The sequence below is a fragment of the Perognathus longimembris genome, chromosome 25, assembly GCF_023159225.1.
Source record: "Perognathus longimembris pacificus isolate PPM17 chromosome 25, ASM2315922v1, whole genome shotgun sequence".
Lineage (NCBI taxonomy): Eukaryota > Metazoa > Chordata > Mammalia > Rodentia > Heteromyidae > Perognathus > Perognathus longimembris.
In genome coordinates, this window is record NC_063185.1 from 2,268,743 (window position 1) to 2,288,164 (window position 19,422).

A 19,422-nucleotide genomic window follows, 5' to 3' on the forward strand; every position below is an offset into this window, starting at 1 on the left:
AGCTCACATGACCTGACAGCCTCCCTTGACCTCCATACCAAAAGTCCAGTGTTTTTTTTTCCACATAGAAGCTATAGTAGGTTGACTTACTAACTAGCAAATAGGGTAAAGTCAGAGGTCCTTCACAGTTTTGAATGTTTGTCTAGGATTTGAGGTATGACAGCAGCTGTGTAGGAATGAATGAGAAAGCAAAGCTCAGAGCATTCACAGTTAGTGATGAATCCACTTCAAGTGCCATTTCCTCACCTATAACGAAGACCAACGTTTTCCATAGCATACGTTCATTCTGAGGATTGCAGTGAGATTGTAGTGTAGCATAGGAGCTCAGACATCAGCTTCATGTTCCTCTCCTCCCTTCTCTAGAAAATGCTACTGCCATGTTGGGCCAGATACTCAGTACCAGACCAGTGCATAACCAAGCATCACATCTCTGGGAGGAGAGAGGACATTGGGAGCTCCCTGAAGTGGAGTTGATGTGAAGTTGGATTATATCTGACATGCTCCATTTCTAAGCACAGCTCTCAGGTTGGCTTGGAATCGCTGGACTTCATTTTCTCTGTTACATCCAAGCTCCAAGTGTGATTTCTCCAAAGTGCTGTCATGAGACAAGTAACCAAAATATCACCCCACGTAAACAAAGTGTCTAGCTCGTCTGACAACCTAGAGCAGGAAATTACCTCAGCTCCTTCAGTCTAGTAAAACTCACAACAGAATGCACTTGTGCTTAAGGGGCAGTTGTGATCGTGTTAATGTTTGAAAAACATAGTTTTTGTTGTTGGGAGTTCATTTGCTCAAGCATGGCAATCCACTGGGATTGATGCTGAGAAAGGAAAAGTGAAATCAATGCATTCTTGAAGATAGGCTACCTTTGTGTTTCCAGCTTCAGAATCATCTGATCCCAAATCATCTCCTTTTACATTCCCAGCTTCTCTGTTGAGACCATATCTTTTATCTTCAGTTCTCTGCACTCCAAACCAGCTATGCTCAGTACATGGAGAAGGAGCCAGGAGAGAGGAAAGGTCTTGTTATTTATACGCATTGTCCTGTCCTGCTGTTCCGATATGTCCCTTATTGGGACATGTCCAGGAATGAGGCCCAGTTCATCTTCAGAGTCCTGATTATTGCTGTGGGTTCTACCCCTGAGGTGAGCCCTCCAAGAAGGCCAGGCCCATGAAGCATCTCCCTCTGGGGCACTATTCAGTAAAGGTCAGAAAATTGAGTGAGCTACATGCCTCACTTTGCAGGAAGTTCAAAGACTCTATTTACTGCTGTGCATCACTGGCTCATGCTTGTTATCCTTGCTATTGAGGAAGCTAGGATCTGAGAATTGTGGGTCAAAGCCAGCCTAGGCAGGAAAAACCATGAATTCTTATCTCCAATTAATCCTCAAAAATCTAGACGTACAGCAGTTGAACAAAGGCAGCAGTGGTGCTGGGCACAAGTGGCTAATGCCTGTAATCCCAGATAATAAGGGTCTAAGATCTGAGGATCATGGATTCGAAGCCAAACCGGGCAGAAAAGTCTGTGAGGCATTTATCTCCAATAAACTACACTGAAAAAGCAAGTAGTACTGTGAGGCTCAAGTGGTAGAGTGCTAGCCTTGAACAAAAAGGAGCTCAGGGACACTGCCCAGGCCCAGAGTTTGAGCCTCGGGACTGGAAAAAAAAATGCAGCAGTTGTACTCACTAGACACTGTTGAAAATGAACTATATAACTTGTCAATTGTGAGTGGAGATGTTGGGAAACACTGGAGAAAACAAAGGAAGGGATGACATTTTCCAAAAAGAAAGGTACTCTTGGGCTGGGGATATGGCCTAGTGGCAAGAGTGCCTGCCTCATATACATGAGGCCCTGGGTTCGATTCCCCAGCACCACATATACAAAAAATGGCCAGAAGTGGGGCTGTGGCTCAAGTGGCAGAGTGCTAGCCTTGAGTAAAAAGAAGCCAGGGACAGTGCTCAGGCCCTGAGTCCAAGCCCCAGGACTGGCAAAAAAAAAAAAGAAAGAAAGAAAGGTACTCTTCACCTGACTTACATAACTGTGACCCGCTTGTACATCACTTTTATAATAACAATTTCTTAAGCTAGAAGTAGAGCTATAGCTCTAGAATTCTAGCCTTGAGCTAAAAAGCTCACGGACAGCACCCAGACAAAAAGAAAAAAAGAGACGTAATTTGCAAGAAATTATGAAACCTACAAAAAAATCAAAGAGTTTAGAGTTTGTGTTTGCCCTCTTCCAACATTGTCTAGGAACCATATAGATGTAAGGAGACGCTTATTACAAAGTCAAACGTGTAAACCGTCCCAGCACCACAGATGTCTACATTCTCTCTTTCTCTTTCCCTTCTTTCCTCTCTACCAATAACCTAATGAGAGGGAAAAAATGGAAGTAAAGGCAAGGACAAGCATTGTGATACAGGGGGAGCCAGGAAGAATATTACCAGGAGGTGATAGCCAAACTCCTGGAGCTGACAGCCTCCACCCCTCCTCCAACCTCAGGGAGCAGAGTGGGAGCAGCACTCAAGCTTCTGGGGAGCACAGCATGGAAGTAAGCACAAAGATTAATCTTGGAACCAAGCGTCAGGCCTTCTGGGCTGAGACACAGCTCCTGGTAGAAACAGAAGGCACCATGTACAAGTTGGAGCTCATAGATGGACACCCCCAGACAAGTTCCAGCATCATACACCTGTAGGCTGGTGTGACAGACTTGAATTTTGACATCTGTGTTAGACTCAGCATGGATCTGTAACACAACTCCCTTGTTCTTAGGACTGTACAGGTCCTTGAAGTTAGGGGACCCAGGACAATCCAGGTTAGTCCCAGTCTAGATGGCTTAAAAGATTCCTTTTACAAGTATTACCAATGCTGAGTAGAGGACACAAAAGTGTAGAGATATCCTGTGTTCATAAAATGATGTTAAAAGGTCCAAAGTACCCAAAGTGATTTACAGATTTAATGAAATCCCTTTCAAAATACCAATGGGAGTCTTTTAAACAATTTTATTCTTATTTATTGTCAAAGGTATGTACAGAGGTTACAGTTTCATACGTTAGGCCTTAGGTACATTTCTTGTACAGTTTGTTACCCAATAGGAGTCTTCGCAAAACTAGAAGAAAAAGCCCCACAAAAGCAGTTCTAAAATGTATGCACAACCCGAAGAACTCCCAAATAGGCAAAGCAATTGAGCAAAAAGAATGGCAGGAAGTATTATGCCACCTGACATCCATAGATCAATGGAATAATAGATTAATAGATGTGAACCTACATACCTATGGCCAAATGATTTTTAACATAGGTGCTAAGTTCACATTTGAAAGAAAATATAATCTTTTTAATATATTTTAATTGGAGTCATTATGTTGAGTGAGTTAAGTCAAATACTGTATGTTCTTGTTCCTTTGTGGAATACAGAGCTGAAGTGATAATGATGATTAATAACAATAAAGGACATAAATGTAAAATGAGGACTGTCTAGAGGGGACTGGAAAGGAAAAGATAGTGTGCAGTAAAGAGAATCAATGTACACGCACATATACACATATGTACACATACATATTCACATGCATACACACATATATTTGAAGACAGCTTAATTAGCCCCTCAAATTCTATTTGAAAAGGGGGCAGGAAAGATGAGGATTGGGAATATAATGGAATGGAGTAAGTGGACTTATTCAAAGCACACTGTATGCATGTATGGAATTATTACAATAGAGCCCCCTTGTATTTCAACTGTATGCTAATTCAAAAATCAAATTAAATCTGAAAAGGAAAACAAACAAGCATTAATTAGTTAAAAATGAAAGTCCAGGTACCAGGCTCACACCTGTAATACCAGCTACGCAGCCCATGCAGGAAAGTCTGTGAGACTTTTATCTGCTGCTAAGCATAAAAAGCCAGAAGTGGAACTATGGCTCAAGTGGCAGAGTGCCAACCTTGAGTTAAAGAGCTCTTAACAATGCCCAGGCTCTGAGTTCCAGCCCTAGAACTGGCACAAAGTAGGAAAGAAAGAAAGGATGAAAGAAAGAAAGAAAGAAAGAAAGAAAGAAAGAAAGAAAGAAAGAAAGAAAGAAAGAAAGAAAGAAAGAAAGAAAGAAAGAAATAGGGAGGGAGGGAGGGAGGCAGGGAGGGAGGAAGGGAGGGAGGAAGGAAGGGAGGAAGGAAGGGAGGGAGGGAGGGGAGAGGGAGAGAGGGGGGAAGGGGAGAACGAGGGAGGGAGGGAAGGAGGAAAAGAGGGAGGGGGAGGGAAAGAAAGGGCATGAATTAGTCAGCCATGCCAGGAATTAAATTTGTTCACTGAGAGATGTTGACAATATGTCTGTGCTCTGCTGCATTTAGCCCTCCTGGAAAGGCGCCATTTCTATGGGTAGTTTGGAGATCCTGTTTCCTGGCACCCACCTTGATGGTCTACGCTGTCTGATTCCTCTGCAGGTGCGATGTCCAGGTGCAGTGGGGCAGGTCTCAGAAGACAAATGCCCGGTGGCAGCAGGAAGTAATGAAAAGCAGGTACTGCCTTTGGATTTGGCACCAACCAGTTTCTCCACCTGATATCTGTGTGTCATGTCCACTCCAGGAGAAGCATTCCAAAAGGATCAGCTTTAGCGGGAGGCGGAGTGACGCCTCTTAGCGGTAGTCAGTTGTTGCTCACAGCCCATCAGGCCCTGCTTATGCCTCCTTGACTGCACATGCGCCCCAGGGGTGCTGGGAAGCCTCTGGGCGGTGCCTGGAGGGTTAGGCGCTCTGTGACGTGATCAGGTTCTAGGCGCCACCTGCTGACATGTGCCAGTGTTCCAAGTGGAGTTGCCATAGCGAAAGGGACGCGAAGGCCCGCAGGGGTTGGCTCTGACTGCTCACCAGTTCTCACAGGCCAACAGGGAAGTACAGGACCTCCGGAGCCACCAATCGCACACCTGGAATCCCCGCTGGGACGGGCTGGGTCCACTTTTCACCTCCGCTCGCGCTCCATCCCACATCCTGGCTGAACCCGTGTTGGACAGCTCCCCCACCTCCTCTGCCCTTGCCAGTCCTGGAAGTGGCCGGTGTCTGAATCCGCCACCTCTCTCCCCATCCACGTCATCTGTTCGATGACAGCACAATGGAGATTCAAGGTCAGCAGGTGAGGGGTTATTGGGTTCTCCTAACCGCACAGGTGACCGCTCCACTCTTGTTTGCCCTCTTGCCTGGCCTCTCTGGCCCACATCTCTGCCAGATCCTTCCTCCTACCGAGTAGCGGTGGGTCATAATGGCTATAGGCAGGAGCTGGCAATGCGGGGGCCGTTGGCTCACAGCCATAAGTTTAAGGCTCCTGCAGGGTGCTATGCTCAGACACCAGGGAAAGGGAATTCTGACGCTTCCCTGCGTTGGCCAAGGCACCCTGGCTCCCAGCAATGCTATTCGTAGGCGTCATCATCACTCTCATGCGGATCGCCAACAGCAGTGGCTGCTTAGCATCCCCGGACTCATGTCTGGAGACCTTGGAGAAGCAGACAGCACTAAAGGCAGCCTTGCCAAATGAATGGTTTCCTGGGAATTTCAAGCAAGCAAGTATACGTGCACACACTTTGAATCGCATCTGTTCAACTTCATATCGGACACACTCCTGCCACCGCACATGGACAGGAAATTTCTCACATGCAAGCCCACTCTCCATCTCTGTCTTTCTCTGTCACTCGCCGCAGCCTCCACATGCTCACTCAGAACACACTGTGACGGGACCTCCTGGATCCACATCCAGATGCCTATTTACACATATCCAGACTTATGTTTAGGAAGTACACCCATGTACGGTGTCAGGAACACACACGCACTCGTACAACCAAACACGGACACACTCACGCACTTGCGAGCACACCCAGTTTACCGTGCCTTGGAAGGTGCTAAGGGTTTTCAGGGCACTGGGTGCGACTTGATCGAATCAAGCCTGATACTGTTGTGGTGGGCGTGGCTAGGGAGCCCAGCCCTGCATGTTGGCCAGCCCATTGGCACTTGTGTCTTCCCCTGCTGTCCTTACCTGTTTCCCATTCCCTGTACCATGCAGCTTGAGCGACCTGAATTGCAAACAACTCTTGGCGGAATGCAATGAGGGGAGACATGTGAATGCGGCAGGACCACGGGATTATCCCCAGGAAGTACGCCAACCAAAGAAGGCATTCTTTACCCCTCTGGTCTACACCCTGAAGCAAGGCACTGTGGGCAGCGAGGGGCAGAGGCCTGTGCCCCAGAATGCCCTGGCTCTATTTCCGTCTCGTTGGGTCATGGGCTTGGGGGCACGGCGCCCGTCCCGTGGCAAGCAAGCATCCTGGCCTTCCTCGCCACCAACTTCCATCAGCGGCTGAGTTCCTGAGGCTTGTCCCCTGCACTCATATTTGCTTCACCACAAACTCCCTGAGATTCTCTCTTCATGCCCTCCTTGCCCCTGCCTTGCTGCTGCTTCCACTCCTAGCATTAGCCTTCCTGCCTCCAGACTCCTATCAACTCACGCGTGCCACCGGGCCTCTGCCTCTTTGCCCCTGCCTCTGCTTCCCATTTTCCTCCTCCTCCATCTGAGCTTCACAGGCTACACAGCTCCCGACACATCTCGTCCCTTCCTCTGAGGAATTCAGAACCCCCTCCCTCTTCCTGGCCCTTGTTGTCTTCTCCAATTCGCCCTCTGCTCTCAGCCTCTGTACTCCTGGCCTCTGCCAGTCCTCTCGTGCACAACAGTCCGCATTCCTCTAAGCTGTAGTCTCCCTGTTCTGTCCCCAAATCCCTCTGCTTCTTTTCTCTGTGCAGGAGGTGTGTATATGAGGGAGGAGGGTTGGGGCCTTCCTTTTCTACCTTGTGGCTCCTTTTCCTGCGACTGACATCCTATTAGTCTGGAAAAAGCAACTGCTCACTTGACCGAGACCACTTGAAGCCCTTCACTGGCTTGCTAGGTAGCAGCCTGGTGTGCTTCTGAGGTTGCAGGACTGCGCATGCGCGGCCCGCCGTGTAGCAAAGCCTCCAGGAGGCGGCTGGATGATTTGGGTTTCTATGCCTTGCCCAGTGTGCTGAGGTGCATTTGCATTTGCATTCCAACAGGATCAGCTTTAGCGGGAGGGGGAGTGACGCCTCTTAGCGGTAGTCAGTTGTTGCTCACAGCCCATCAGGCCCTGCTTATGCCTCCTTGACTGCACATGCGCCCCAGGGGTGCTGGGAAGCCTCTGGGCGGTGCCTGGAGGGTTAGGCGCTCTGTGACGTGATCAGGTTCTAGGCGCCACCTGCTGACGTGTGCCAGTGTTCCAAGTGGAGTTGCCATCGCGAAAGGGACGCGAAGGCCCGGAGGGGTTGGCTCTGACTGCTCACCAGTTCTCAAAGGCCAATAGGGAAGTACAGGACCTCCGGAGCCACCAATCGCACACCTGGAATCCCCGCTGGGACGGGCTGGGTCCACTTTTCACCTCCGCTCGCGCTCCATCCCACATCCTGGCTGAACCCGTGTTGGACAGCTCCCCCACCTCCTCTGCCCTTGCCAGTCCTGGAAGTGGCCGGTGTCTGAATCCGCCACCTCTCTCCCCATCCACGTCATCTGTTCGATGACAGCACAATGGAGATTCAAGTTCAGCAGGTGAGGGGTTATTGGGTTCTCCTAACCGCACAGGTGACCGCTCCACTCTTGTTTGCCCTCTTGCCTGGCCTCTCTGGCCCACATCTCTGCCAGATCCTTCCTCCTACCGAGTAGCGGTGGGTCATAATGGCTATAGGCAGGAGCTGGCAATGCGGGGGCCGTTGGCTCACAGCCATAAGTTTAAGGCTCCTGCAGGGTGCTATGCTCAGACACCAGGGAAAGGGAATTCTGACGCTTCCCTGCGTTGGCCAAGGCACCCTGGCTCCCAGCAATGCTATTCGTAGGCGTCATCATCACTCTCATGCGGATCGCCAACAGCAGTGGCTGCTTAGCATCCCCGGACTCATGTCTGGAGACCTTGGAGAAGCAGACAGCACTAAAGGCAGCCTTGCCAAATGAATGGTTTCCTGGGAATTTCAAGCAAGCAAGTATACGTGCACACACTTTGAATCGCATCTGTTCAACTTCATATCGGACACACTCCTGCCACCGCACATGGACAGGAAATTTCTCACATGCAAGCCCACTCTCCATCTCTGTCTTTCTCTGTCACTCGCCGCAGCCTCCACATGCTCACTCAGAACACACTGTGACGGGACCTCCTGGATCCACATCCAGATGCCTATTTACACATATCCAGACTTATGTTTAGGAAGTACACCCATGTACGGTGTCAGGAACACACACGCACTCGTACAACCAAACACGGACACACTCACGCACTTGCGAGCACACCCAGTTTACCGTGCCTTGGAAGGTGCTAAGGGTTTTCAGGGCACTGGGTGCGACTTGATCGAATCAAGCCTGATACTGTTGTGGTGGGCGTGGCTAGGGAGCCCAGCCCTGCATGTTGGCCAGCCCATTGGCACTTGTGTCTTCCCCTGCTGTCCTTACCTGTTTCCCATTCCCTGTACCATGCAGCTTGAGCGACCTGAATTGCAAACAACTCTTGGCGGAATGCAATGAGGGGAGACATGTGAATGCGGCAGGACCACGGGATTATCCCCAGGAAGTACGCCAACCAAAGAAGGCATTCTTTACCCCTCTGGTCTACACCCTGAAGCAAGGCACTGTGGGCAGCGAGGGGCAGAGGCCTGTGCCCCAGAATGCCCTGGCTCTATTTCCGTCTCGTTGGGTCATGGGCTTGGGGGCACGGCGCCCGTCCCGTGGCAAGCAAGCATCCTGGCCTTCCTCGCCACCAACTTCCATCAGCGGCTGAGTTCCTGAGGCTTGTCCCCTGCACTCATATTTGCTTCACCACAAACTCCCTGAGATTCTCTCTTCATGCCCTCCTTGCCCCTGCCTTGCTGCTGCTTCCACTCCTAGCATTAGCCTTCCTGCCTCCAGACTCCTATCAACTCACGCGTGCCACCGGGCCTCTGCCTCTTTGCCCCTGCCTCTGCTTCCCATTTTCCTCCTCCTCCATCTGAGCTTCACAGGCTACACAGCTCCCGACACATCTCGTCCCTTCCTCTGAGGAATTCAGAACCCCCTCCCTCTTCCTGGCCCTTGTTGTCTTCTCCAATTCGCCCTCTGCTCTCAGCCTCTGTACTCCTGGCCTCTGCCAGTCCTCTCGTGCACAACAGTCCGCATTCCTCTAAGCTGTAGTCTCCCTGTTCTGTCCCTAAATCCCTCTGCTTCTTTTCTCTGTGCAGGAGGTGTGTATATGAGGGAGGAGGGTTGGGGCCTTCCTTTTCTACCTTGTGGCTCCTTTTCCTGCGACTGACATCCTATTAGTCTGGAAAAAGCAACTGCTCACTTGACCGAGACCACTTGAAGCCCTTCACTGGCTTGCTAGGTAGCAGCCTGGTGTGCTTCTGAGGTTGCAGGACTGCGCATGCGCGGCCCGCCGTGTAGCAAAGCCTCCAGGAGGCGGCTGGATGATTTGGGTTTCTATGCCTTGCCCAGTGTGCTGAGGTGCATTTGCATTTGCATTCCAACAGGATCAGCTTTAGCGGGAGGGGGAGTGACGCCTCTTAGCGGTAGTCAGTTGTTGCTCACAGCCCATCAGGCCCTGCTTATGCCTCCTTGACTGCACATGCGCCCCAGGGGTGCTGGGAAGCCTCTGGGCGGTGCCTGGAGGGTTAGGCGCTCTGTGACGTGATCAGGTTCTAGGCGCCACCTGCTGACGTGTGCCAGTGTTCCAAGTGGAGTTGCCATCGCGAAAGGGACGCGAAGGCCCGGGAGGGGTTGGCTCTGACTGCTCACCAGTTCTCAAAGGCCAATAGGGAAGTACAGGACCTCCGGAGCCACCAATCGCACACCTGGAATCCCCGCTGGGACGGGCTGGGTCCACTTTTCACCTCCGCTCGCGCTCCATCCCACATCCTGGCTGAACCCGTGTTGGACAGCTCCCCCACCTCCTCTGCCCTTGCCAGTCCTGGAAGTGGCCGGTGTCTGAATCCGCCACCTCTCTCCCCATCCACGTCATCTGTTCGATGACAGCACAATGGAGATTCAAGTTCAGCAGGTGAGGGGTTATTGGGTTCTCCTAACCGCACAGGTGACCGCTCCACTCTTGTTTGCCCTCTTGCCTGGCCTCTCTGGCCCACATCTCTGCCAGATCCTTCCTCCTACCGAGTAGCGGTGGGTCATAATGGCTATAGGCAGGAGCTGGCAATGCGGGGGCCGTTGGCTCACAGCCATAAGTTTAAGGCTCCTGCAGGGTGCTATGCTCAGACACCAGGGAAAGGGAATTCTGACGCTTCCCTGCGTTGGCCAAGGCACCCTGGCTCCCAGCAATGCTATTCGTAGGCGTCATCATCACTCTCATGCGGATCGCCAACAGCAGTGGCTGCTTAGCATCCCCGGACTCATGTCTGGAGACCTTGGAGAAGCAGACAGCACTAAAGGCAGCCTTGCCAAATGAATGGTTTCCTGGGAATTTCAAGCAAGCAAGTATACGTGCACACACTTTGAATCGCATCTGTTCAACTTCATATCGGACACACTCCTGCCACCGCACATGGACAGGAAATTTCTCACATGCAAGCCCACTCTCCATCTCTGTCTTTCTCTGTCACTCGCCGCAGCCTCCACATGCTCACTCAGAACACACTGTGACGGGACCTCCTGGATCCACATCCAGATGCCTATTTACACATATCCAGACTTATGTTTAGGAAGTACACCCATGTACGGTGTCAGGAACACACACGCACTCGTACAACCAAACACGGACACACTCACGCACTTGCGAGCACACCCAGTTTACCGTGCCTTGGAAGGTGCTAAGGGTTTTCAGGGCACTGGGTGCGACTTGATCGAATCAAGCCTGATACTGTTGTGGTGGGCGTGGCTAGGGAGCCCAGCCCTGCATGTTGGCCAGCCCATTGGCACTTGTGTCTTCCCCTGCTGTCCTTACCTGTTTCCCATTCCCTGTACCATGCAGCTTGAGCGACCTGAATTGCAAACAACTCTTGGCGGAATGCAATGAGGGGAGACATGTGAATGCGGCAGGACCACGGGATTATCCCCAGGAAGTACGCCAACCAAAGAAGGCATTCTTTACCCCTCTGGTCTACACCCTGAAGCAAGGCACTGTGGGCAGCGAGGGGCAGAGGCCTGTGCCCCAGAATGCCCTGGCTCTATTTCCGTCTCGTTGGGTCATGGGCTTGGGGGCACGGCGCCCGTCCCGTGGCAAGCAAGCATCCTGGCCTTCCTCGCCACCAACTTCCATCAGCGGCTGAGTTCCTGAGGCTTGTCCCCTGCACTCATATTTGCTTCACCACAAACTCCCTGAGATTCTCTCTTCATGCCCTCCTTGCCCCTGCCTTGCTGCTGCTTCCACTCCTAGCATTAGCCTTCCTGCCTCCAGACTCCTATCAACTCACGCGTGCCACCGGGCCTCTGCCTCTTTGCCCCTGCCTCTGCTTCCCATTTTCCTCCTCCTCCATCTGAGCTTCACAGGCTACACAGCTCCCGACACATCTCGTCCCTTCCTCTGAGGAATTCAGAACCCCCTCCCTCTTCCTGGCCCTTGTTGTCTTCTCCAATTCGCCCTCTGCTCTCAGCCTCTGTACTCCTGGCCTCTGCCAGTCCTCTCGTGCACAACAGTCCGCATTCCTCTAAGCTGTAGTCTCCCTGTTCTGTCCCCAAATCCCTCTGCTTCTTTTCTCTGTGCAGGAGGTGTGTATATGAGGGAGGAGGGTTGGGGCCTTCCTTTTCTACCTTGTGGCTCCTTTTCCCTGCGACTGACATCCTATTAGTCTGGAAAAAGCAACTGCTCACTTGACCGAGACCACTTGAAGCCCTTCACTGGCTTGCTAGGTAGCAGCCTGGTGTGCTTCTGAGGTTGCAGGACTGCGCATGCGCGGCCCCGCCGTGTAGCAAAGCCTCCAGGAGGCGGCTGGATGATTTGGGTTTCTATGCCTTGCCCAGTGTGCTGAGGTGCATTTGCATTTGCATTCCAACAGGATCAGCTTTAGCGGGAGGGGGAGTGACGCCTCTTAGCGGTAGTCAGTTGTTGCTCACAGCCCATCAGGCCCTGCTTATGCCTCCTTGACTGCACATGCGCCCCAGGGGTGCTGGGAAGCCTCTGGGCGGTGCCTGGAGGGTTAGGCGCTCTGTGACGTGATCAGGTTCTAGGCGCCACCTGCTGACGTGTGCCAGTGTTCCAAGTGGAGTTGCCATCGCGAAAGGGACGCGAAGGCCCGGAGGGGTTGGCTCTGACTGCTCACCAGTTCTCAAAGGCCAATAGGGAAGTACAGGACCTCCGGAGCCACCAATCGCACACCTGGAATCCCCGCTGGGACGGGCTGGGTCCACTTTTCACCTCCGCTCGCGCTCCATCCCACATCCTGGCTGAACCCGTGTTGGACAGCTCCCCCACCTCCTCTGCCCTTGCCAGTCCTGGAAGTGGCCGGTGTCTGAATCCGCCACCTCTCTCCCCATCCACGTCATCTGTTCGATGACAGCACAATGGAGATTCAAGTTCAGCAGGTGAGGGGTTATTGGGTTCTCCTAACCGCACAGGTGACCGCTCCACTCTTGTTTGCCCTCTTGCCTGGCCTCTCTGGCCCACATCTCTGCCAGATCCTTCCTCCTACCGAGTAGCGGTGGGTCATAATGGCTATAGGCAGGAGCTGGCAATGCGGGGGCCGTTGGCTCACAGCCATAAGTTTAAGGCTCCTGCAGGGTGCTATGCTCAGACACCAGGGAAAGGGAATTCTGACGCTTCCCTGCGTTGGCCAAGGCACCCTGGCTCCCAGCAATGCTATTCGTAGGCGTCATCATCACTCTCATGCGGATCGCCAACAGCAGTGGCTGCTTAGCATCCCCGGACTCATGTCTGGAGACCTTGGAGAAGCAGACAGCACTAAAGGCAGCCTTGCCAAATGAATGGTTTCCTGGGAATTTCAAGCAAGCAAGTATACGTGCACACACTTTGAATCGCATCTGTTCAACTTCATATCGGACACACTCCTGCCACCGCACATGGACAGGAAATTTCTCACATGCAAGCCCACTCTCCATCTCTGTCTTTCTCTGTCACTCGCCGCAGCCTCCACATGCTCACTCAGAACACACTGTGACGGGACCTCCTGGATCCACATCCAGATGCCTATTTACACATATCCAGACTTATGTTTAGGAAGTACACCCATGTACGGTGTCAGGAACACACACGCACTCGTACAACCAAACACGGACACACTCACGCACTTGCGAGCACACCCAGTTTACCGTGCCTTGGAAGGTGCTAAGGGTTTTCAGGGCACTGGGTGCGACTTGATCGAATCAAGCCTGATACTGTTGTGGTGGGCGTGGCTAGGGAGCCCAGCCCTGCATGTTGGCCAGCCCATTGGCACTTGTGTCTTCCCCTGCTGTCCTTACCTGTTTCCCATTCCCTGTACCATGCAGCTTGAGCGACCTGAATTGCAAACAACTCTTGGCGGAATGCAATGAGGGGAGACATGTGAATGCGGCAGGACCACGGGATTATCCCCAGGAAGTACGCCAACCAAAGAAGGCATTCTTTACCCCTCTGGTCTACACCCTGAAGCAAGGCACTGTGGGCAGCGAGGGGCAGAGGCCTGTGCCCCAGAATGCCCTGGCTCTATTTCCGTCTCGTTGGGTCATGGGCTTGGGGGCACGGCGCCCGTCCCGTGGCAAGCAAGCATCCTGGCCTTCCTCGCCACCAACTTCCATCAGCGGCTGAGTTCCTGAGGCTTGTCCCCCTGCACTCATATTTGCTTCACCACAAACTCCCTGAGATTCTCTCTTCATGCCCTCCTTGCCCCTGCCTTGCTGCTGCTTCCACTCCTAGCATTAGCCTTCCTGCCTCCAGACTCCTATCAACTCACGCGTGCCACCGGGCCTCTGCCTCTTTGCCCCTGCCTCTGCTTCCCATTTTCCTCCTCCTCCATCTGAGCTTCACAGGCTACACAGCTCCCGACACATCTCGTCCCTTCCTCTGAGGAATTCAGAACCCCCTCCTCTTCCTGGCCCTTGTTGTCTTCTCCAATTCGCCCTCTGCTCTCAGCCTCTGTACTCCTGGCCTCTGCCAGTCCTCTCGTGCACAACAGTCCGCATTCCTCTAAGCTGTAGTCTCCCTGTTCTGTCCCCAAATCCCTCTGCTTCTTTTCTCTGTGCAGGAGGTGTGTATATGAGGGAGGAGGGTTGGGGCCTTCCTTTTCTACCTTGTGGCTCCTTTTCCTGCGACTGACATCCTATTAGTCTGGAAAAAGCAACTGCTCACTTGACCGAGACCACTTGAAGCCCTTCACTGGCTTGCTAGGTAGCAGCCTGGTGTGCTTCTGAGGTTGCAGGACTGCGCATGCGCGGCCCGCCGTGTAGCAAAGCCTCCAGGAGGCGGCTGGATGATTTGGGTTTCTATGCCTTGCCCAGTGTGCTGAGGTGCATTTGCATTTGCATTCCAACAGGATCAGCTTTAGCGGGAGGGGGAGTGACGCCTCTTAGCGGTAGTCAGTTGTTGCTCACAGCCCATCAGGCCCTGCTTATGCCTCCTTGACTGCACATGCGCCCCAGGGGTGCTGGGAAGCCTCTGGGCGGTGCCTGGAGGGTTAGGCGCTCTGTGACGTGATCAGGTTCTAGGCGCCACCTGCTGACGTGTGCCAGTGTTCCAAGTGGAGTTGCCATCGCGAAAGGGACGCGAAGGCCCGGAGGGGTTGGCTCTGACTGCTCACCAGTTCTCAAAGGCCAATAGGGAAGTACAGGACCTCCGGAGCCACCAATCGCACACCTGGAATCCCCGCTGGGACGGGCTGGGTCCACTTTTCACCTCCGCTCGCGCTCCATCCCACCATCCTGGCTGAACCCGTGTTGGACAGCTCCCCCACCTCCTCTGCCCTTGCCAGTCCTGGAAGTGGCCGGTGTCTGAATCCGCCACCTCTCTCCCCATCCACGTCATCTGTTCGATGACAGCACAATGGAGATTCAAGTTCAGCAGGTGAGGGGTTATTGGTTCTCCTAACCGCACAGGTGACCGCTCCACTCTTGTTTGCCCTCTTGCCTGGCCTCTCTGGCCCACATCTCTGCCAGATCCTTCCTCCTACCGAGTAGCGGTGGGTCATAATGGCTATAGGCAGGAGCTGGCAATGCGGGGGCCGTTGGCTCACAGCCATAAGTTTAAGGCTCCTGCAGGGTGCTATGCTCAGACACCAGGGAAAGGGAATTCTGACGCTTCCTGCGTTGGCCAAGGCACCCTGGCTCCCAGCAATGCTATTCGTAGGCGTCATCATCACTCTCATGCGGATCGCCAACAGCAGTGGCTGCTTAGCATCCCCGGACTCATGTCTGGAGACCTTGGAGAAGCAGACAGCACTAAAGGCAGCCTTGCCAAATGAATGGTTTCCTGGGAATTTCAAGCAAGCAAGTATACGTGCACACACTTTGAATCGCATCTGTTCAACTTCATATCGGACACACTCCTGCCACCGCACATGGACAGGAAATTTCTCACATGCAAGCCCACTCTCCATCTCTGTCTTTCTCTGTCACTCGCCGCAGCCTCCACATGCTCACTCAGAACACACTGTGACGGGACCTCCTGGATCCACATCCAGATGCCTATTTACACATATCCAGACTTATGTTTAGGAAGTACACCCATGTACGGTGTCAGGAACACACACGCACTCGTACAACCAAACACGGACACACTCACGCACTTGCGAGCACACCCAGTTTACCGTGCCTTGGAAGGTGCTAAGGGTTTTCAGGGCACTGGGTGCGACTTGATCGAATCAAGCCTGATACTGTTGTGGTGGGCGTGGCTAGGGAGCCCAGCCCTGCATGTTGGCCAGCCCATTGGCACTTGTGTCTTCCCCTGCTGTCCTTACCTGTTTCCCATTCCCTGTACCATGCAGCTTGAGCGACCTGAATTGCAAACAACTCTTGGCGGAATGCAATGAGGGGAGACATGTGAATGCGGCAGGACCACGGGATTATCCCCAGGAAGTACGCCAACCAAAGAAGGCATTCTTTACCCCTCTGGTCTACACCCTGAAGCAAGGCACTGTGGGCAGCGAGGGGCAGAGGCCTGTGCCCCAGAATGCCCTGGCTCTATTTCCGTCTCGTTGGGTCATGGGCTTGGGGGCACGGCGCCCGTCCCGTGGCAAGCAAGCATCCTGGCCTTCCTCGCCACCAACTTCCATCAGCGGCTGAGTTCCTGAGGCTTGTCCCCTGCACTCATATTTGCTTCACCACAAACTCCCTGAGATTCTCTCTTCATGCCCTCCTTGCCCCTGCCTTGCTGCTGCTTCCACTCCTAGCATTAGCCTTCCTGCCTCCAGACTCCTATCAACTCACGCGTGCCACCGGGCCTCTGCCTCTTTGCCCCTGCCTCTGCTTCCCATTTTCCTCCTCCTCCATCTGAGCTTCACAGGCTACACAGCTCCCGACACATCTCGTCCCTTCCTCTGAGGAATTCAGAACCCCCTCCCTCTTCCTGGCCCTTGTTGTCTTCTCCAATTCGCCCTCTGCTCTCAGCCTCTGTACTCCTGGCCTCTGCCAGTCCCTCTCGTGCACAACAGTCCGCATTCCTCTAAGCTGTAGTCTCCCTGTTCTGTCCCCAAATCCCTCTGCTTCTTTTCTCTGTGCAGGAGGTGTGTATATGAGGGAGGAGGGTTGGGGCCTTCCTTTTCTACCTTGTGGCTCCTTTTCCTGCGACTGACATCCTATTAGTCTGGAAAAAGCAACTGCTCACTTGACCGAGACCACTTGAAGCCCTTCACTGGCTTGCTAGGTAGCAGCCTGGTGTGCTTCTGAGGTTGCAGGACTGCGCATGCGCGGCCCGCCGTGTAGCAAAGCCTCCAGGAGGCGGCTGGATGATTTGGGGTTTCTATGCCTTGCCCAGTGTGCTGAGGTGCATTTGCATTTGCATTCCAACAGGATCAGCTTTAGCGGGAGGGGGAGTGACGCCTCTTAGCGGTAGTCAGTTGTTGCTCACAGCCCATCAGGCCCTGCTTATGCCTCCTTGACTGCACATGCGCCCCAGGGGTGCTGGGAAGCCTCTGGGCGGTGCCTGGAGGGTTAGGCGCTCTGTGACGTGATCAGGTTCTAGGCGCCACCTGCTGACGTGTGCCAGTGTTCCAAGTGGAGTTGCCATCGCGAAAGGGACGCGAAGGCCCGGAGGGGTTGGCTCTGACTGCTCACCAGTTCTCAAAGGCCAATAGGGAAGTACAGGACCTCCGGAGCCACCAATCGCACACCTGGAATCCCCGCTGGGACGGGCTGGGTCCACTTTTCACCTCCGCTCGCGCTCCATCCCACATCCTGGCTGAACCCGTGTTGGACAGCTCCCCCACCTCCTCTGCCCTTGCCAGTCCTGGAAGTGGCCGGTGTCTGAATCCGCCACCTCTCTCCCCATCCACGTCATCTGTTCGATGACAGCACAATGGAGATTCAAGTTCAGCAGGTGAGGGGTTATTGGGTTCTCCTAACCGCACAGGTGACCGCTCCACTCTTGTTTGCCCTCTTGCCTGGCCTCTCTGGCCCACATCTCTGCCAGATCCTTCCTCCTACCGAGTAGCGGTGGGTCATAATGGCTATAGGCAGGAGCTGGCAATGCGGGGGCCGTTGGCTCACAGCCATAAGTTTAAGGCTCCTGCAGGGTGCTATGCTCAGACACCAGGGAAAGGGAATTCTGACGCTTCCCTGCGTTGGCCAAGGCACCCTGGCTCCCAGCAATGCTATTCGTAGGCGTCATCATCACTCTCATGCGGATCGCCAACAGCAGTGGCTGCTTAGCATCCCCGGACTCATGTCTGGAGACCTTGGAGAAGCAGACAGCACTAAAGGCAGCCTTGCCAAATGAATGGTTTCCTGGGAATTTCAAGCAAGCAAGTATACGTGCACACACTTTGAATCGCATCTGTTCAACTTCATATCGGACACACTCCTGCCACCGCACATGGACAGGAAATTTCTCACATGCAAGCCCACTCTCCATCTCTGTCTTTCTCTGTCACTCGCCGCAGCCTCCACATGCTCACTCAGAACACACTGTGACGGGACCTCCTGGATCCACATCCAGATGCCTATTTACACATATCCAGACTTATGTTTAGGAAGTACACCCATGTACGGTGTCAGGAACACACACGCACTCGTACAACCAAACACGGACACACTCACGCACTTGCGAGCACACCCAGTTTACCGTGCCTTGGAAGGTGCTAAGGGTTTTCAGGGCACTGGGTGCGACTTGATCGAATCAAGCCTGATACTGTTGTGGTGGGCGTGGCTAGGGAGCCCAGCCCTGCATGTTGGGCCAGCCCATTGGCACTTGTGTCTTCCCCTGCTGTCCTTACCTGTTTCCCATTCCCTGTACCATGCAGCTTGAGCGACCTGAATTGCAAACAACTCTTGGCGGAATGCAATGAGGGGAGACATGTGAATGCGGCAGGACCACGGGATTATCCCCAGGAAGTACGCCAACCAAAGAAGGCATTCTTTACCCCTCTGGTCTACACCCCTGAAGCAAGGCACTGTGGGCAGCGAGGGGCAGAGGCCTGTGCCCCAGAATGCCCTGGCTCTATTTCCGTCTCGTTGGGTCATGGGCTTGGGGGCACGGCGCCCGTCCCGTGGCAAGCAAGCATCCTGGCCTTCCTCGCCACCAACTTCCATCAGCGGCTGAGTTCCTGAGGCTTGTCCCCTGCACTCATATTTGCTTCACCACAAACTCCCTGAGATTCTCTCTTCATGCCCTCCTTGCCCCTGCCTTGCTGCTGCTTCCACTCCTAGCATTAGCCTTCCTGCCTCCAGACTCCTATCAACTCACGCGTGCCACCGGGCCTCTGCCTCTTTGCCCCTGCCTCTGCTTCCCATTTTCCTCCTCCTCCATCTGAGCTTCACAGGCTACACAGCTCCCGACACATCTCGTCCCTTCCTCTGAGGAATTCAGAACCCCCTCCCTCTTCCTGGCCCTTGTTGTCTTCTCCAATTCGCCCTCTGCTCTCAGCCTCTGTACTCCTGGCCTCTGCCAGTCCTCTCGTGCACAACAGTCCGCATTCCTCTAAGCTGTAGTCTCCCTGTTCTGTCCCCAAATCCCTCTGCTTCTTTTCTCTGTGCAGGAGGTGTGTATATGAGGGAGGAGGGTTGGGGCCTTCCTTTTCTACCTTGTGGCTCCTTTTCCTGCGACTGACATCCTATTAGTCTGGAAAAAGCAACTGCTCACTTGACCGAGACCACTTGAAGCCCTTCACTGGCTTGCTAGGTAGCAGCCTGGTGTGCTTCTGAGGTTGCAGGACTGCGCATGCGCGGCCCCGCCGTGTAGCAAAGCCTCCAGGAGGCGGCTGGATGATTTGGGTTTTCTATGCCTTGCCCAGTGTGCTGAGGTGCATTTGCATTTGCATTCCAACAGGATCAGCTTAG

The 19,422-nt window shown here is 53.4% G+C and overlaps 1 pseudogene; it reads left to right on the top strand.

Moving 5' to 3' along the window:
• The first annotated feature begins 2,541 nt into the window (after positions 1-2,541).
• LOC125341767 overlaps positions 2,542-19,422 on the top strand; it is a 100,262-nt pseudogene continuing 83,381 nt past the window's right edge.